Source organism: Stigmatopora nigra, chromosome 12 (genome assembly GCF_051989575.1).
Source record: "Stigmatopora nigra isolate UIUO_SnigA chromosome 12, RoL_Snig_1.1, whole genome shotgun sequence".
NCBI classification, from domain to species: Eukaryota; Metazoa; Chordata; class Actinopteri; order Syngnathiformes; family Syngnathidae; genus Stigmatopora; species Stigmatopora nigra.
In genome coordinates this window covers 3,479,056-3,487,938 of record NC_135519.1, presented here as the reverse complement: position 1 = coordinate 3,487,938, position 8,883 = coordinate 3,479,056, and the positions used below count along the sequence as shown (strand labels likewise).

Below are 8,883 nucleotides of genomic sequence, written 5' to 3'. Positions count from 1 at the left end.
TTAAACACTTATCTCATTGATTGCCATTGACAGCTTTTACCATGGTAGCTGGCGTTGAATTATTATGTTAAGAGCAGTGATCATTGCCAGCTTCTAAGTCCAAATGCATTGAGCATCTATTACCATCAAGGAGTTAATTTATGAAATAACATCAAAGCTGCTATAACAGTAGGAATGTCCTTGACCTGTTTCCTTTTGTAGTTTGTCATTTGACCGTTACAGTTTTAATGTGAATTAACTCATTTTTATAAGAACTGTGGTTTAGCTATTATTGTCAAATGGACACAACGAGTTAAATGTATTAAAAAAGACCCTTAAAACCTGTTTCCCATGTTGTGCCGTGAGCAATGGTCATGTGTGGCGAGGGAAATGGCAAGAAGTCATACAATGTAATATTCAGAAAGAAAAAATTATATGAATATAATGAGGAAAAAATGAACTATTACAAGGTTAAATCGTCAAATATAATGAATGTTAAATTATAGATTACACTATTACAAGATTCTAATTAATAACCAGTCATTTTGCTCCTTATTTTTCTCTAGCATGAACCAGAAGTTGTTTGATTTCTACAGCATCAATTTTTGGAGATGTTACGTTTGTGCGAGCACAACATTTTTTTTTGTTGGAAGGCATGTTTGAACAAAAAAAAAAGGAGCCAAGCACACTTGCTTTAAGCTTTCATTGATCGATCCTGTATGAAAACGACTCATTATTATTTCAAATTGAATCTGGTTTAAACAAATAAAAATTTTGTTGGTGCTTCATGGCAAGGTAATATATTTATTGCATGTTCTTTCATGTACAAAGAGAGGCACCATTTTGGCTTTATATTCCCTTATCTTTGTAATTTGCATGAGCCCCAAAACAACCACTGTTCTCTAATGCCTCATGCAAAATGTAAACTAATCTCACATCACGTATAGTAAGATCTTAAGAATTAGATTTTCTTACGCTCGTAGAGTTTGTGAATCCCTTCAGTGTGGTAAAAATGGATGACTTCCTTCTGTCGCGCGACTTCGGCCCTCTACTCTCTGCAATGGCGTCTGTTATCATTGAGCGACGGGACGTCTGGATGGCCATAAATATCAGCATCCTTTAAGGATTAGTTTTATTACTGGACACATTTGCCTTGATCCTGACATTGTTTGATTTTTATATGCGAGCTGGTGATTGAGATATGGCCGCTGGCATTTGGCTGATAAAAAAACAAAACAGTATCTGTACAACAACCACCGATGTGAGGTATTGTCTCGAAATGACAGCCGTCACCCGCATCCCTGCTTGTACACCCCAGGGTGGGGGTGACAGGCAAGGGATAATGCAGTGTTGTAATTGCGTTCCGAGATTGTAAATAAAGGGGGGTGGGACTATTTAGAGAAGACAATGAGCTGCAGAAAGAGTTCAGCTGTGTAATGTAGAAAGCACTGATAAGTGATAGGCATCTTTTACTACACATTACAAGTTGCATATTTTTGTTTTACTTTGTTCAAACATGCCTTCCAACTAACGATTTAAAAAGAAAATTCCAAACATTTTTCATATTTTGGGAAATCAATGATACAAATACACAATATTTATAGTGCAACATTCTCAACAACACATCAATCTGTTCGGAATATACATATTTTTTAAAATTAAGTTCATAAAAATGTGGAAATGCCCGCTGAAACTTATAAGCAGAAGACACTTGCTACTAGGACTCAGCACTGGGGCGGGAAAGAAGTAGTTATAATAGGGGGGCCTTCCTTCGCGATTTTCCGATTATTGCGGCAATCTCTGGTCCACATTAACCATGCTATTCGAGGGATTACTGTAAAAGCCCAGAAGTATACATAAAAGTAAATGTGATTTTTTATGACCTGATAAGTAGGTGGTAAATATTTTTTAATGTGTGAACTATCAAATTTATCACTTGTGGCACTTTTACTGGCAGCTGGTTTACCTCAATTTTCCCCATGTTGTGAAACCCTTTCTCCCATAAATGTTGCATTGCTTTATGGCAACAGAGTGAAATACACTGGGAATGTTGAGCACTCCAACACCACCATTAGGACGTCTCTGTGAAACAGTACAATGCTGCTTCTTCAAAAATGCTGACACATAACCACCAATTTCACACGCTACAGCAGCATTTTGCATTGGCAAGTTGGCTTTGAACAATAACGTCAATATTCTCTTCTATCAGGGGAGTACTGGCTTTGAGCTAAATATATTCAGATACAAAATTAGAGGTAAAAGTCCCTTTTTTAAATTAAATAAAGCTATTATCGCAAGACTGAATAGAGGATCTTTATACACTCTAGCTTATTAAAATTTCCATGCCAAATTTGATGAATGAAAACGTGGCCTATCTTGTTTAGTAAAGGTTGCCCATCATTACTCAGTGTGTTGTGGCAGCACACTCACCGCCAATCTGGTTCCTACATTACACAGCTGAAGACTTTCTGCAGCTCATTGCATTCTCTAATAAGTCCCAGTATTACAACTGCTAGCATGGCCAGGTGCTTGTCAATACGTCTTCTTAGCGCGTGCAATGCAGCATTGTACACTGTGCTTGATTTCAAAGACCTTGTGCTTGTTTGAGCACATGTACTATTGAATTTAGCACCCAAGTGGGACAATTCCAGTAGACATTGTAGTGGCTCCTTTTGAAGAAAGGCAAGGAAATCTTTTAGTCGCCACTTTTGGTCTCTGATTGGGTCATAATTGTCTGCGAATGGCTTTAATTTCTTGTAGTGTTTTGGTCAAAGTTTAGGAATGTCCAGGAATGAATAGCCAGCGAAAGAGGTGGCCTCACCTAGGACTAAAAATATATCTGAGCAATTTCTGCTGTCTTGCCATATTTGAAGGACTCATGATGACATACTGGAAGCGTGTCAACTTTGAAAGCTCTGGCTGGAACAGCTGGGATGGCCACTGAGGGAAATGGTGCTGCATTGTCAAATGGACGGACTGTAATCACATTCGGAGGTGACTCTCCCAGCTACTTGATTAATTTGCTTACCTCAGCTAGAAGCAAAAGTGCGCGACAGGCCCGCAAGAATTGTCAAGGGTACGACTTTTTCACTCGTCCAATCTTCATTTCCCCCTTAATCTGTTTGATTTGATGTGGCTTGTCCAAGAGCTTTAGTCCTGACTTATTAAGGTATATTTTGACAGTCTTATGCTCAATATTTAGTAGAATAATACGCAAAGTTAGTGACACAAACCTAAAGCAAGTGTGTAGAGGTGTGAGAAGCATACTCTGGAAAATAGGCCTGGTTGATACATTGATTTATAGAATTTGAGTTTTTTTTTATTTGCGAACTATTAGAAATGGGATTTTGTTTTTTGTCTCGATGCGGCTCATGTATCTGCTCCATCAAACGTCTATAATAGAAATCAAAAGGAAATACTTTTCTCATACCACATTGTACATGGTTTTGATTATTTTCCTGCTTTTCATAAGTGCCGCCCCTCTCTAAACAACAGCTTATCTTTGTGCCTTAAAATTGTAGTTAAGAGACCCCTATGTAAGATTGGTGGCAAAAAATGGTGCTGCTACCAATATGAACATTTTGAGACATGCAACATACCCATCTCCTTTGCATTGACAGTGTTAGGAATGGGAAGGGATGTGGGACATCCAGTTAGGGAGTGGCAGGTGAAGCAGTCTCATCACCACCAAAGGGCACCAAATAGAAGCAAAGAATTGCAGCACGTTTGATGTGTCCATGATCTGCGTATCACTTAACGAGCAGCTGTCACTGCCCCTTTATGTCTTGGAAGACTGTCATAAGTTGTTGTTGGCAGTAAGAGAAAGACATGTCTTATGACCAATAATCTCTAGTAATAAAAGTAGGGCACGTTCTGCAAGTTGAGTAATGTACATGCACACAGCGCAATGTTGTGGTATAAACAAGACATTGTTCAGGCTATGGCTCTTAAATACGAAAAAAGAAATGAGAACACACTAGTCTCATCCTTTTTAGGGAGGTTAGTTAAAACAAGAGTTTTCAGTTTTACAAAAATAAGAAGCATAGTTAGTTTCTCGTACCATAACGTGAGTGGAACTACCAATATATGATTACACCAATAAATATTTTATTTGGTTAACCATTGATAGCATTGAAAATGTTGAAATTTTACCCCCATCCATTGAATTGGACATTAAATATGTCTTGATTCTATTGACTTTTTTTCTTTATTGGTTGACAATATTAAACCTGAGTCTAAAAGTTGTAGTCTAAAACATTAGTTTACATAGCCTACAGACTTGTAATAACCTGGGTGAAGACAAAGGACTGATATCGTAATTGGCTTGTTGGTGGAGAGTGAGAAGTCTGTTGTAAATGTGCCGAGTACCAACTTTTAAAATGGTGAAATCTCAGCGTAGCCATTGAGAACCATATTAGAACTGCTTCTCATAAATGCTTCTTTATTGTCTATTGCAATAATAGATATTTTATGACTAATGTAAGTGCAAAGCTTGCATTTGGTTCTTAAGAAGTGACAACATGAAAATGGAATGTCTAGCGTGCACTCATCGGAAATGAAAAGAATAAAGGCAACTATTTGAAGAACATTGTAACAAAAGAGTCAATTATCTCTCAGCAACTGTTGAGTCATCCAGGTGCAAGTGACAAAAAGTAAAACTAGCAATCCATGAAAATGGAATTGGATTCATATTTTCTGGCTGACAAGACAGAAGGTTGTAATTTTAAATCCAATATTGAACTCATATTTACAATAATGAATGCTGTGTCGTGTTTTTAATGTTGCTTTTCAAACAATAGTGTTTAGAAAGTTTTCTTGAGTAAATCATCTCAGATCTATCATCATTTTTCATCCAATGCTGCAAAAAGTGAATACAAAGAGCTAATTGAGAGCACAAAAAATGTTGCCAGATGGAGAGCCTGGATATCTTATCTCCTTTGGACTGGTTCCCAAATGCCAATTGAAGATAATGAATTCCTTCTGACAGTGCTGTTGTTTTTTTCGCCCAGCCGCTACCAATGTGGAATGCAAGAGGGTGACCTTACATTTGCTAGTTATCTTGTTGGTGCTGAGTAACTCAATTATCAAGACATCCCCTGTGATCTTTGTGTCACTGCAAAAAAGGAAAGTGCCCATCCAAGAGGTTTCATAGCTCCTAACTCAATATGTGACCAATCACGTCTTGAACAAAGTCTTTAGAGGCTAATTGACCCGACAAGGAGAATCAGGCCTTCGAGGCTAGATATGTAGATTGAGATTGATGCAGGTGATTTTCTACCATTTCTACCATTTTTTTTGTTCAAACAGCAATTTTAATTTGCCTTCAAACTCTGCTGATTCTCTTGGCTGTAAAACATAAATCATCTGCCGACTGCATTGCATATGTTAGGCCATTTTTGTGCCGTGCATATCTGAATCTTATGCATACATTCCTGACATTTATTGGCTCTTGCTTGTGGTGTTGACGTTTGAAACTCGACTCTCACAATCAAAACAACCGACAAACCAAGAGCGAGCCTTTTTACTTCAGTGGTGCAATCATAGGCACCTGCTGCAGGGCTTCAAAATTAGAATTTAGTTTGTTAAAAATTAATGTATGATTTTTTTTAATTATTAATCTTATAATTTTTTCCCCACTTATGGATGTATTTACATATTTTTCCCCTACTTGGGATAAATATTAGGAGAAAAACACTCAAAATAATGTGTTTGTGATCTAACCTATATACAATAATACTCATACTAATAACTGAACTAAGAAACAAAGCTCTCATAGCATAATGTCTTCAATAATTCAGTGCTGAAGTTCCATTTTTCACCTGTACCTGTGTGACAATTTAACTTATCTGACTTGAATTAGGTTAGACTTCCTTGATTTTTAGCTTTAAATATTTATTTTTCACATTTAACGTGTTCAGGTTTTTGTTTCTCACTGGCTTTATTCATATTGTTATTATTCCTTGATTTCATTAATTTTCAGAACTACAGTAACAAGGGCAATTTGACCCCAACACTCTCCTATGGCTTTATGTCCCCCATATTGCTGGGTACAATGAGGCTATTAAAATCTTTTTTCATTATTTCTTTTTAACCAAACTATTTAGTTTAGTTTTCTACAGTACACTTTGTAGTGCTGACTGGGCTCGCCTTTAACCTTATCAGTGAACAAACAGTATGTCTCCATCATTGCAATGAGACAGCGTAACCCGGCAGGTACACAGTTCCTGAGAACCTATTTTTATTTTGTGAACATAAACAAAAAATCCAAGTTACATGGAATTAACTCAGAAGTCACAATATTTACATTCAATTCCCAAGGTGCAACATGTGAATAAGAGAGCTGTATGTCAGATTTGCTTATTTTATAAACCAGTCGCAGAATTGGCAGAAGGTCTTCAATATCAATACAGACACCTGAGCTTTAAACAATAAACAGAAACTTCCAGTATGACCATAACTCAATTCTCCAAAAGTAACTAAAACTAGGCCAAACAATGACCCACACCTTCTGTTAACACAAGCATAATGTGACATAAAGGATTCTGTTTCCTTACAGTAACTTACAAAACTGATCCGGTGGCTTTTCTGTTCTTATTGACAATTCAGCCCGTTTTCAATAGGACAAATAAAGTGTTGGTAGCTAGCTGCAGGTGCTCAATGTCCCTTAGATGTCCTATTATGTTGCCCTATGGTGAATGTTTTGATGTTGCAGTGTTTGATCTGGTGAAGTTATTGAACACAGTGGATCTTCTGAACAGTCCACATTCAAAATGAACATGCTTTCACTACCTCAACTTTCCCCTTGAATTGATGCATCACTTTTAACTTTGGCTGACCCTCCCAAAAACCTTAAATGACGTACTTAAATTCCTCTTTTTAGTAAACAAAAATTTTCATTGCTTTTTGAAATATTCATTAGCAGTTATCATAGTGACTGCCTATTGAGTCACCCACCACAAGGGTAGTTTAAGATCCTTGTAATACACAGCTGGTAGCCCGGTGAGAGTATGCATTTTTTTTTTTTATAGCAGATTAATTTAATCCCCGAGATGTGGTTCCAATGCATCAGCTGTGTCGCAGCTTTACTTTTAGAATATCTACCAGTGATCCCAGCTGCGTTCAAGACCATATCCTAGGCTATAATTGCCAGTTTGTCATTTTGAAGCTGTCTTATTAGTTGCAAATTCTGGCTGGGAAAGGGAGCGGATCTTAGTCTGTTTTTTTTTTTTAACTCTGTCATGATCATAGTGATTCTCATTCTCAAGGCTTTAGAATGGCTAATGTATTGCCTCTTGTTTGGCTCACCCCTCAGTTTGGTTAAGATAGGGCAAACTATCTCTTAAATTGTCACACTCATTTTTGTTTGAGCAGCCTCATCTGTTTGGGTTTTTCCATTTTTAAATGTCACATAGCCTTCAGATTCACTCACTTACTTTATGGGAGGCATAGTTTGGTACACAATACACTCCAAAATGCATTTTTCCCCTGATCAAAATAAAGATTTTTAGGGCAAGAAATGTTCACTTACCAGAAATGAATCAAATTAGTGTGAAAATCAGGGTACGGACCACACCAGGCTGACCTGGTTTATTTAACCCCATATTTTCTGGTACCTGGTCTAAACTACTGTGGGTTGCCAACCACTAAAACGGCTATTATTGCTTCCCCCTTTTTGGGGAAGGTTTTTTTTTTTGGGGTGATCGAGAGTTGATATAATCAAAGATCTAGTTATTTTTTCTAGATTATTGATTCAGCACACACTGCGCCAACCTTCAGCGCCTGGCATCAAATATTTACTTGCTCTGTACCAGATAATGTTGTTCCTGGTACATTAACTTTATCGTGGAAAGGAATTAGTATTTCAGCAGTTACCCTCTCCAATGCCAGCCACTGTCCCTTTTACTCTCCAAATATTAAAAGGGTCATTTGAATGTCCTACATTGCTAGGAAAGTTTTGATGATGTCAGCTGCTCTGCTCTTGCTCGAAACCTAAAAAATGTCCTTACGCTGTATGCGTAGATCTTTCGTCATGGTAACTACAAACAAGAATGGCAACAATGGTGATGTTTGAACAGGAGTAGGAAGGTATTTGTCATCATTTTCTTGGGATGGCACTTGGTTGGAATTTCCGGTCTAGCTGTATTTTGCTCACTGATGACTCACTAGCTGTTCCAGATTATTAATGGACATTGGACAGGGCCTTTTATCTGTATCTTAAGGGAGCAGACATGCTTGTCAGGTACTTTGTGTCATACACTTTCACTGTAAATGACAATTGATTCAGGTTGCTAAGGGGACGTGACTCTTTCCTCTAGTGTCGCTGATTTATTTGGAAATTTAAAAAAAGGGATGATAAAGACATTTAAAGCTTTGTTACAATTGTTTCTGGCTGAGTTGGCTGGTTCACATCCTCCCTTCCACAAAACCCTATGGAGCTTTGATCCGATGGTTCTTGCAGTGGCTTCCGTAGTTTGCACCATGCTGAAAATAGAAACATTTAACAGCCCATCCCATGTGGTATTGAAGAAAACAAAATGAATGCTACTCATTTGGAGGACAACATTACTGCAAAACTGATCGTACTCCCAACGGTACCACAATTGTTGTATTGTAGTTTATCAAAGATGCCATTCCTACTGTGTGATCAGATTACATCTGAGTGCTTATTCCAGTGTTGGCCCCAAAGCCTTTTAGGCATTAGATTAGACTAGATTAGATTAGATTCTGCTTTATTGTCGTGCCACGACACTATTAAATGCAGTCTTAGAACAAGTGTACAAAGCCTTTGAGTGTTTGTACCAATATGCCAGCAACACGGTGTAGGGGTAAGAACGGGCCGAAAAAATCCAACCCGGCCCAAGCATGAAGCAAACCCGAAATTTCATATTTTTTGTGAGGATTCGG

At 37.7% G+C, this 8,883-nt stretch overlaps 1 protein-coding gene across 1 annotated transcript in view; it reads left to right on the top strand.

Moving 5' to 3' along the window:
- Positions 1–8,883, top strand: part of LOC144205656 (apoptosis-stimulating of p53 protein 2-like) — a 28,494-nt gene that overhangs the window by 1,286 nt on the left and 18,325 nt on the right. The window lies entirely within an intron of this gene.